Here is a 10,760-nt window from a genome sequence, read left to right on the forward strand (position 1 = left end):
TGTTTAATAATAATAAAAAAAATTAGCAGTAGCTGTGTTTTATAATTTATAATAGTTTAACCTCCTTTTAGTTTTTTGAAATTTTTTTTTATGTATTTTTTCTTAAAAGTTATGAGGGAAAACCCCTTCTGATCCAGACATAATTATTACGATATAGGCCCACCCCCCCTATATAAAAGCCATTATATTTATAGATATTTATATTCATATTTATAGTGTGAGATCTCTTGATGCCAATAATAGACCCATCATTTTATTAATCATCGTTTGAAGATAACAAGAGTGTGAACTACACATTTAAACCATAAAAAAGTTACTATAGCTATTTGGTTATTAATTATTATCAACTATAATCTTTTAACTTTAAATATAATTATTTGTAGAAGAGAAATCATAAAATCCAAACACACAAATTTAACATTTAGTACAATATTTGAATCACCACTCATTTATCAAAGTGTACAACAAGAGGACTATATATATACACCCCAAACTATAACTCCATGCATTTTTTTTTTCTTTGTTTTTTTAAGTGGAAAAACTTATCATTCAAAAATGAAATTTGTGATATAAATTCCTATGTAGTTTATTTTGCTGCCCGTAAATTTTTTTGCAGCAAAAATTCTCATCGTTACACATTTAGTGTAAATATTAGTTCATTATCTATTAAATGTGTCAAGTGATACATGTAACAGCATCCGATAGGCAGCATTATACCTCACTACAAAAAAGGAGACTTTTGCCGGCGCAAATTTGCGCCGGCAAAAGTATGGTTTTGCGCCGGCAAAAACTATGGAGTTTTTGCCGACGCAATTTTGCGCCGGCAAAGAATTGCGTCGTATCTCCGTCGCTAATGTCACTTTTGCCGACGCAAATATAATGCGCCGGCAATGGACTTTTTTGGCGACGAAAAAATACGCCGGTGAAAATATAAATGCGCCGGTAAAAAAATCTGTCACGATATTGTGGAAAACACTTTTAGCGGCGCAATAATGCGCCGGCAATAGTTTAATTTTTTAGTGGCGCATTTTTGCGCCGGTAAAAGTGTATATGTGAAGGTAAGATTGAAACTCTTTGCCGACGTAATTTTGCGCCGGTAAAAGTATTTTTAAAATAATAATTTGTATTAAATTATTAATATTATTTTCAATATATTAATATTAATTAATAATTTTCAATTTTAATATATTAATAATTATTTAATTTTTTAGTAATATTATTTAATTATAAATAAAAATAAAATTAAAATTTTATAAATAAATAAACAAAAAATTACAACTATTAATATTTATTGTCTCCACCAAACATTAAAATATAAAAGTAATTTAGTAAAATAAATGTCTCATAAATTAAATTTTAAATAAATAGAAAAAAAGTTCTACAAATGAGTACTGGCCGCCTCATCATTCCCGCCCCCATCAGCATCATCGTCCTCGTCCGAATCCTGGTCTGGTAAGTCAACAGTAAAACCAGGAGCCAATTGACCAACCTGCTTCAACAAAGCACTGAGCAGGAGATCTTGACGCCGTTGACGACTCTCAAGTTTAGTCGTATGCTTCTTTAGGTTCTGATTTTCTAGCATAATGTCCTGATTTTGCTGCAAAATGGTGTCCACTTCAGGTGGCAATTGCCCGGACATTTGAGAAGTTGACGAAGATGCTGCCCTCTTTGCGCCAATTGCCTTCAACCTAGGCAACCCCCCAAACCCTTTCTTATAACGCGAGCGGGGTCCAAGGACATCCGTGACAATATCCATATCAGGCGGGAAATGACCGTCGACATTATCGCCGACACAAGAAGCAGCAGATGATGCAGGGGCCGTACTCTGCGATGCTCGACGTTCGGTCATCTCATTCTGCACAATAAAAAGCACGTATTTCGAATTCCAATATAACATTATTTGAAAACCTAACTTATAAATTTTTAATATAACAACATATAAAATATAACTTTATTATCTATCTGCCAACATCCTATCATTAATGACTACAGACCAGTGACTGAAAAAGAATGTAATTAATTTTGTTCCCGTATCAGGGAGCAAGTGGGCTAAAGTAAATTTGGTCATGAAAATCCATATCTGAATCAAAATCATGAAGATGTTGTTGATATATACGGTAAGTGCAGTTAATTCCATTAATGAGGAATTTACGTCTCCAAACATATACATCAACTATATTTACATGTTTTTGATTCAGATATGGATTTTCATGACCAAATTTACTTTAGTCCACAAGCTCCCTGATACGGGGACAACATTAATTACATTCTTTTTTTATCTTAGTCCACAATCATTAATCATAAAAATATTGGCACATAGATTATAAAGATTTCATTGTTAAAAATTTAATTAATAATTAATAAATAATTACTAATTGACAACAACAATTAATAATTAATATTTATTAATTATTTACTAAACTTTTTTAAAGTTAAATGATCATAAATTAGTTAAGGTTATGCAACTTACATGTTTTGTCGCCGCTGCATCACTAATCCACTTATCCTTCTTCTTGTGCAGGTGCTCGAATGTGTCGATCATGCTCGGGAGCTGGCCAGTAGATGGGTCCATCTAAAAAAGCAAATTATTTAAACATTGTGACATTTATAATATTTTCGTAAATGTAAGGATATAAGTTATTATAATTTACGTGATCATAAACATGGGCAACGATGGATTTGGAACCGTGTCCTCCTGGTATGGTCATTTTAGCTCGAGCTTCTTTATTTTTCTTCGATATACGCTTCAAAAAGAAAACAGTACTCATTAATCTAAATTGTAATTTTATAATTAAAAATTAATGTAAAATGTACGGCATACCTGGTGAGAATCAGAAACCCAAAAATCACACAGAACTGCCCAATCAGAAGAAGTGATCGACACAAAAGGTTTTGACTTCGCTCTCTCATTGTCCACCTCTCCTCCAACATCTACCCAGTGTTTCTTCATCGTGTGGCGCCAATCAGTCAGATGTTTTTGCATTTGTCTTACCATGGCATCGTTGATTACTGGATTGTCTTCTGGATAAATGAATTTTTCCTAAAATCACAATTAAAATTGGAATTTGTTAAAATATTTTGAAGATAGACAAAATATTTAATAATGAGTTATTAAAGGTTTAAAGAATGCTTACAGATAGTCTCTTTCGAATAACTTCGATATCAGCTGGTTTTACTTGTTCCCAAGCTAGTGTAGTTGGGGGTACGGTGCTACGCAAATAACGAGCCATAGAATTGTTGAACCACTTGCCGTACTTTTGAATAGCTTTTCCAGTTTCTTTATCAAACTCTACTTTCAAATGAGTAACTTTTTTGATGGCCAGCTCCTTCTCGATATTGGCACCGTAATAAGCTCCCCTGCCTCTCTTGGAGCCACCACCTGTGTCATTACTTGTTTCGGCCATTCTACATTAAAATATTCATTAATTAACTAATTCAAATTATGTATGTCTATTGTTTTTTGTTATAAAATTAACATTTATTCATTATGGTATTTCCAAACCTACCCTATTCCGACCTAGTGGATCCCTTGGAGATAGTAAGAAGTCATGTACTTCTCCTCAGTTTTTTAAAATGTTTATCAAACATTTAAAAAAAATGAGGAGCAGTACATGAATACATTGTCTATCCCCAAGACATCCACTAGGTGCATCACTATTATTTTTTGTTATTGAATTAACATTTTATTACTTATTGTCTTTCCTAACCTACCCTATTCCGACCTAGTAGATCCCTTGGAGATAGTAAGCAGACATGTGCGACTACACACTTTTTCAAAATATTTCATCAAACATTTTGAAAAAATGAGTAGCAGTACATGAATACATTGTCTATCCCCAAGGCATCCACTAAGTGCATCACTATTATTTTTTGTTATTGAATTAACATTTTATTACTTATTGTCTTTCCCAACCTACCCTATTCCGACCTAATAGATTCCTTGGAGATAGTAAGCAGACATGTGCGACTACCCATTTTTTCAACATATTTCATCAAATATATTGAAAAAATGAGTACCAGTACATGAATACATTGACTATCCCCAAGGCATCCACTAGGTGCATCGCTATTATTTTTTGTTATTGAATTAACATTTTATTACTTATTGTCTTTCCCAACCTACCATATTCCGACCTAGTAGATCCCTTGGAGATAGTAAGCAGACATGTGCGACTACCCATTTTTTCAACATATTTCATCAAATATATTGAAAAAATGAGTACCAGTACATGAATACATTGTCTATCCCCAAGGCATCCACTAGGTGCATCACTATTATTTTTTGTTATTGAATTAACATTTTATTACTTATTGTCTTTCCCAACCTACCCTATTCCGACCTAATAGATCCCTTGGAGATAGTAAGCAGACATGTGCGACTACCCATTTTTTCAACATATTTCATCAAATATATTGAAAAAATGAGTACCAGTACATGAATACATTGACTATCCCCAAAGCATCCAATAGGTGCATGTGTACCTATATCTAATACTATCATTAATTAATGATAATAAATAAACTTTTCATTGAATTAAATAAAAAGTTACATACACTTGTTTAAATTACATATCACTGTCCTCGTCATCACTAACTACAACATCATTACGAACATCACTATCACTATCACTATCGACTAGAACATTATCGTCATCCTCATCGTCTTCATACTCGACCAACGTGTCGTCTTCAAATTCAACTTCATCATCGACAACAAATTCATCTGAACCTTCGCCAACCAAATCATCAACGTTGTGCACTTCAGTGGCATTGACATCAACCCGATCATACTGAAGATTATCAAAAATTGGAAGTTCTACCCACAACTGAAATGAAGAAGAATTAACTTCTTGCAATATTGGTATATCATTTGTGGTCTCAGTATCATCAACATCGGAATTTGTGAAATCCCATACATTCCTTGGAATGTATTCATTAACGAGCCTCCAATCATCCCCATTTTTCACATCTCGAAGATAATACACCAACTTCGCTTGAGATGCGAGAACGAAAGGATCATCTTTATAACATTCTTCTTTCACATATACGCTCGTAAAATTGGATTCCACTTTAATTCTACTTGTATTGAACCATCTACACTTGAATAGGACAACACTGTAACCCATCAAGTAGGACAATTCAATTACTTCTTCCAAAACTCCATAGTAGTTCACTCCTTCCTCACTTGGCACCATTACACCGCAATTTTGTGTTTTAAGCTTCATATCACGACCACGAGTCACAAATTTCACACCATTCACTATCATCCCTGGATATGAATACACGGTGCCGCTTGATTTGTTTGCGAGAGCATACAATTCATTATTCACTTCAGTAGGTGTTGACTCATGCAAACCGTTCACCTATCAACATTAACATTGAAAGTTAGTTTTGGATTGACTAATTGGGGTTTCAGAAAAGAATTGACTAATATACATACTCTTTCTTTGAACCACTGAGGAAAATCAGTTTTTTGTTGAACTTCAAGATTCAAGCCCCCCCGTCTTCTTAATTCATCCATATGCTCACTACAAATGAACAAAAAAACTATGATTTTGGCATTTACTCGGTATATAAACCAAACATCATTATTGAAAAAATACTAGAAAACACACCTAAGGTACTCCTTAATTTCGGCACAATTGTTCAAGATATACCACTCAGCCTTTTGCTTTAACTGCGGATTGAGGAGCATATTTGATTTCTTACCAAATGGACGACCAACAGCCTTATAAATAGAATATTCCCGATTTGGTTGGGATTCAACGCGATCGTCATTCCTCTCAGGTCGATTGAATCGAGTCTCAACCCCCCGCAGGTACATTGAGCAAAAGGTTAAAGCCTCATTCACCACGTAAGCTTCTGCGATTGAACCTTCAGGACGTGCACGATTTCTTACATATTGTTTATAAACTCCCATCGAACGTTCAATGGGATACATCCACCTAAAGTGCACGGGACCGCCAAGAATTGCCTCTTTCGGAAGGTGCAAAACCAAATGCACCATAATATCGAAAAATGCTGGAGGAAATATCATTTCCAACTTGCATAAAATGGTGATAATGTCTGTCTCCATCTTCTCAAGGTCTTTCACATTCAAAGTCCGTGCACAAAGTTTTTTGAAAAAACCGCACAACTCAATAATTGGCTTCCGAACTTCCGGAACCAAAAACGACCTAAGTGCGGCGGGCAACAACTGCTGAAACAACACGTGGCAATCATGTGATTTCAACCCAGTTATCTTGCCATCATTGACATTGACATTCTTCGAAAGGTTTGCAGCAAAACCGTCCGGGAATTCAACTGACTTCACAAATTCACAGAAAACTCGATGCTCCGGGACACTGAGGGTGTAACTGGCGTGCGGTTTCTTCCACTTGTTTCCCTCTTTGCGGAGGTGGAGTTTTTCCCTAATTTTCATGTCTGCTAGATCAAGTCTTGCCTTGTCAGTGTCTTTAGATTTTCCCTCTAAGTTCAACAAAGTTCCCAAGACACTGTCGCAAACATTCTTCTCAATGTGCATTACGTCCAAATTATGCCTCAACAATAACTCCTTCCAATAATCAAGCTCGAAAAATATGCTCTTCTTCGACCAATTAAGTTCAATCGGAGCCCTTTTGCGTTTCACACCACCAAATTCTTTGTGTTTCCCAGGATGTCTAATCAGCAAATTCTCTAATTGCTTCAAAACATCATCACCGGAGTAATGTTTCGGTGGTGGCCTGAGTTCCCTGTTACCGTCGAATAGTGCTCGTTTGCTCCTCCATTCATGATCCATATCAAGAAATCTCCTATGGCCAATGTATGCAATCTTACTTCTAATCCCTACAGAGGGAGTTTCTTCATTGCATGTGGGACACGCCTTGTACCCTTTTGTGCTCCACCCAGACATCATAGCATAAGCTGGGTAGTCGTTAATGGTCCACAAGACTGCTGCACGCATATTGAACAATGTACTATTGTATGCATCTCTTGTCTCGACACCATTCATCCATAACTCCTTCAACTCGTCAACCAAAGGTCTCATATAGACATCGATATCTTTTCCAGGTGAAGAAGGACCTGGAATAAGAATAGACAACATTAATGACTGTGGTTTCATGCACTTCCACGGCGGCAAGTTGTATGGGACAAGTATTACAGGCCACATGCTGTAAGAGTTGCTCATGTTCCCAAAAGGATTGAAACCATCTGTAGCCAACCCAAGCCTAACATTTCGAGGTTCGGCTGCGAAAGATGGGTACAACTCATCAAGGTGCTTCCACGCCTTACTGTCAGCGGGGTGCCTCATCACACCATCTTCCCTTGGCCTTTTAGAATAGTGCCATCTCATATCCTCTGCAGTATATCTGGAACTGTACAGCCTTTTCAATCTCGGCGTCAACGGAAAGTACCGCATGACCTTATGGGCCACTTTCTTCCCGTTCCCACGATTATCTTGCCAGCGACACTCACCACAAACCGGACAGAATTCCAAATTCGCATTCTCCTTCCAAAACAGTGCACAGTCATGCTTGCAAGCATCGATGGACTCATATCCCAATCCAATACTCCGCAACTTTGCCTTCGCCTCATAGTTAGACTTAGGTAAAATTGTTCCGTCAGGCATAGCGTCGACTAACAATTCCAGCAAACCATCAAAGTAATGATTGCTGCACTTGTTAATTACTTTGAGATGCATCAGCTTCACCAAGAAGTTCAACGCGGAATACTTTCGGCAACCCGGGTACAGTTCACTTGACATCTCCTTAAATAAATTGTCATACTTGTCGCGATGTTGAGGATCATCTTGGGGAGGATCATTATAGTTTCCATGGGGAACGTCATCTTCAGCGTAAACATCCTCCAGGATATCCGCTATCTCATCTCTATCATGATCTCGTACCACAGCTGGTGGCGACGGCAGCGCCTCTCCATGGTAATGCCACACTTTGTAGGACTGTACGATGCCATTGTTGAATAAATGCATCGAAATTGCATTTATAGGCTGGAACTTAACATTCCCACATTTCTTGCACGGACAGCGAACCAAACCCCGATCGTTCAACTGATTTTTGGCGATATCGAAGAACTCCTTAACACCATTTCTATACTCCAGAGACCAACGATTCCTCGCACTCATCCAGCTTCTGTCGCTTGCCATCTTTAAGCGAAATAATTAAGAAAATATTAATAATTGTCTTAAAATAAGGGAAATGATAGTCAAAGTATTTCATGACTGTTTGTCTCCCTAATTATCACTAACTGATAATAATATCCTATCTCTGGCAAAAATAATTATTTATAGAGATATTTCCGGCTAAATTACTCAAACTTACAACTTACTAACACTTAAATGACACGTGACACCACATGATTGGTACACATTATTATTATTATTATTTTAAATAATTTTTCATAAAAAAAAACATTTTATATTTTTTATTTTTTTTAAAAAATCCAATTTATTGTTTTCCAATTTAAAGGTAACAAAAAATAATTTTTTTTTTCATTTTTTACAAAAAAAAAATCAAATTTGCTGCTTTTAATCAATTATTTAGGATTAAGTAAAAAAAATATTTAATCTTAAATTATTGCTTAGATTTTAAACAAAATTACTTAATCTTTAATTGAAAACAAGTAGACAAAATGATAAATAGGAAGATTTTAATAATAATAAATTAAAAATTTTGAGGATATTAACAATATAAAATTAAATTTAAAAAAAAATGTATTTTTCATACTTAATCTTAAGTTGAAAAAAATTTTGAATTTTTTTTTAAAAAATGTAAATTTTATTTTTTTGTTAAATTAAAAAATATTTTAAGAATAATAACAAATTTTATCAATCATGTACTGCCACGTGTCCGTTGACTAGTCTACTTTAACATTTACTTATTTATTACTTTTAATTTAAAATTAATTTAATTATACATTAATCTCCATTTTGTAATTTTTTATTAAATTCTTTAATTTGTATTGGATTATTTACTTAATCAATAATAATTTTATTATATTTATATTTTATTAAATCATTTATATTTTTAACTTTTTCAATTACAAAACATCTAATATTAATGTTAAAATTAATTATTAATTATTAATTATTATGATTGGTAATTTTATTTTATTTAAATTATAGTTAAAAATTATTTTTTTGATGAATTTTTAATTATACTTAAATATTTATTTAATTAATTATTAAACTTTTATTAATTTTACTAACTCCAACAAAAATTGGGCAGCATAACGACTATATTTCAAACTATCCCAAAAATTTAAAAACCTACAAATTAAACACATATATAACCAGAATAGTCCCAGAGCAATATACAGAACATTCTCATAACATGCACAACATAAACCAAGATTAATAACATATATCAAATCTTTCTATATCAGTAACATCAAAACAATTTATTTAGTAAATATTTATAAACAAATAATATTTAATATAAAAAATATAATATATTTTTTTTTAATATACATAATCTAATCTATTTTTTAATATACATATTAAGCATTAAAATTAAAAAAATATACATTCTCAAATCAAATTTTTTTTAATAAATACTAAAATTATATTTTCTTTTTCATTATTAATATCATTTTTTTAAAACTACACATTTATTTATTTTATAAACAGAAAAATATAATTATAATAACAAATATCACACACATACATTTATATTAATCAATTTCTACAAAAATTTAACATTAAATAAACATATATACACACCCATTTACAGAAATACATAAACATATATCCATATACAAACATATATACAGATATATAAAAAAAAAAACCAAATTTAAGTATATATATATTCAGATATAACTAATATATATATATATATTCGGATATAACTAATATATATAAATATATACATATATATAAACTAATATATATAAATATATACATATATATATTCGGATATAACTAATATATATAAATATATACATATATATATAATCATATATAAATATATATATATAAACCGAAATATATATAAACATATATAAATATATATATAAACTAACCTTTGCATTTGTTTCACCGAGAGAGTTACAACACACCTGTTCATAGGGAGAGAATAACAAAAAAAAAATACAATTACAAAACATAATATTGAGAAAAAAATCCAAAAATGTTAAAAAATTTCTCATTTTACTAACCTTGAGAGATGCTTCAATATATAACTTGAGCCACGGCGTGGGATTATGGGACACCGGTGGTCGGAGACTATCACAGAGGAGAGAGAGAGAGCTTTGCTTACAAACTCAGAACAGAAATGGGGAAGAAGGAGGCTGCGGCTGAGATATATCGTTAAGACTTTTGCCGGCGCGTTTCGTTGCGCCGGCAAAAGTCTAAAAATGCGCCGGCAAAAGTGTTTAAGTAAACCCTAAAGTAAAACGATGCCGTTTTAATTATCTCGACTTTTGCCGGCGCGTTTTTTCACTTTTGCCGGCGCAACGAAACGCGCCGGCAAAAGTAAGCCCACCTACTTTTTATTTCAAACGTGTAAAAATTTAAAAACACGTTGACTTTTGCCGGCGCGTTAGGTGAAAGGCGCCGGCAAAAGTTTGTACGCTTATTTTGAAAAATCTGGCATTACTTTTGCCGGCGCAACCCCGACTTGCGCCGGCAAAAGTCATCTTTTCCGGCGTTAAATTGTGCCGGCATAGGGTTTGATTTTTGCCGGCGCAATTCATGAATTGCGCCGGTGAAAGTGATTTTTGCCGGCGCAATTACGAATTACGCCGGCAAAGAACTGGTTTCT

The 10,760-nt window shown here is 33.5% G+C and overlaps 1 long non-coding RNA gene across 1 annotated transcript; it reads right to left on the minus strand.

The window, feature by feature from the left end:
• Window positions 1-3,208: 3,208 nt before the first annotated feature.
• On the minus strand, window positions 3,209-10,419 carry LOC133821610 (uncharacterized). The gene is made up of 3 exons (XR_009887706.1): window positions 10,156-10,419; window positions 10,021-10,056; window positions 3,209-3,405 (listed from the first exon to the last, which is right to left on the minus strand). It is a non-coding gene; the product is annotated as an uncharacterized LOC133821610 (long non-coding RNA).
• Window positions 10,420-10,760: the final 341 nt, after the last annotated feature.

Source organism: Humulus lupulus, chromosome 3 (genome assembly GCF_963169125.1).
Source record: "Humulus lupulus chromosome 3, drHumLupu1.1, whole genome shotgun sequence".
In the NCBI taxonomy this organism is placed as follows: Eukaryota; Viridiplantae; Streptophyta; class Magnoliopsida; order Rosales; family Cannabaceae; genus Humulus; species Humulus lupulus.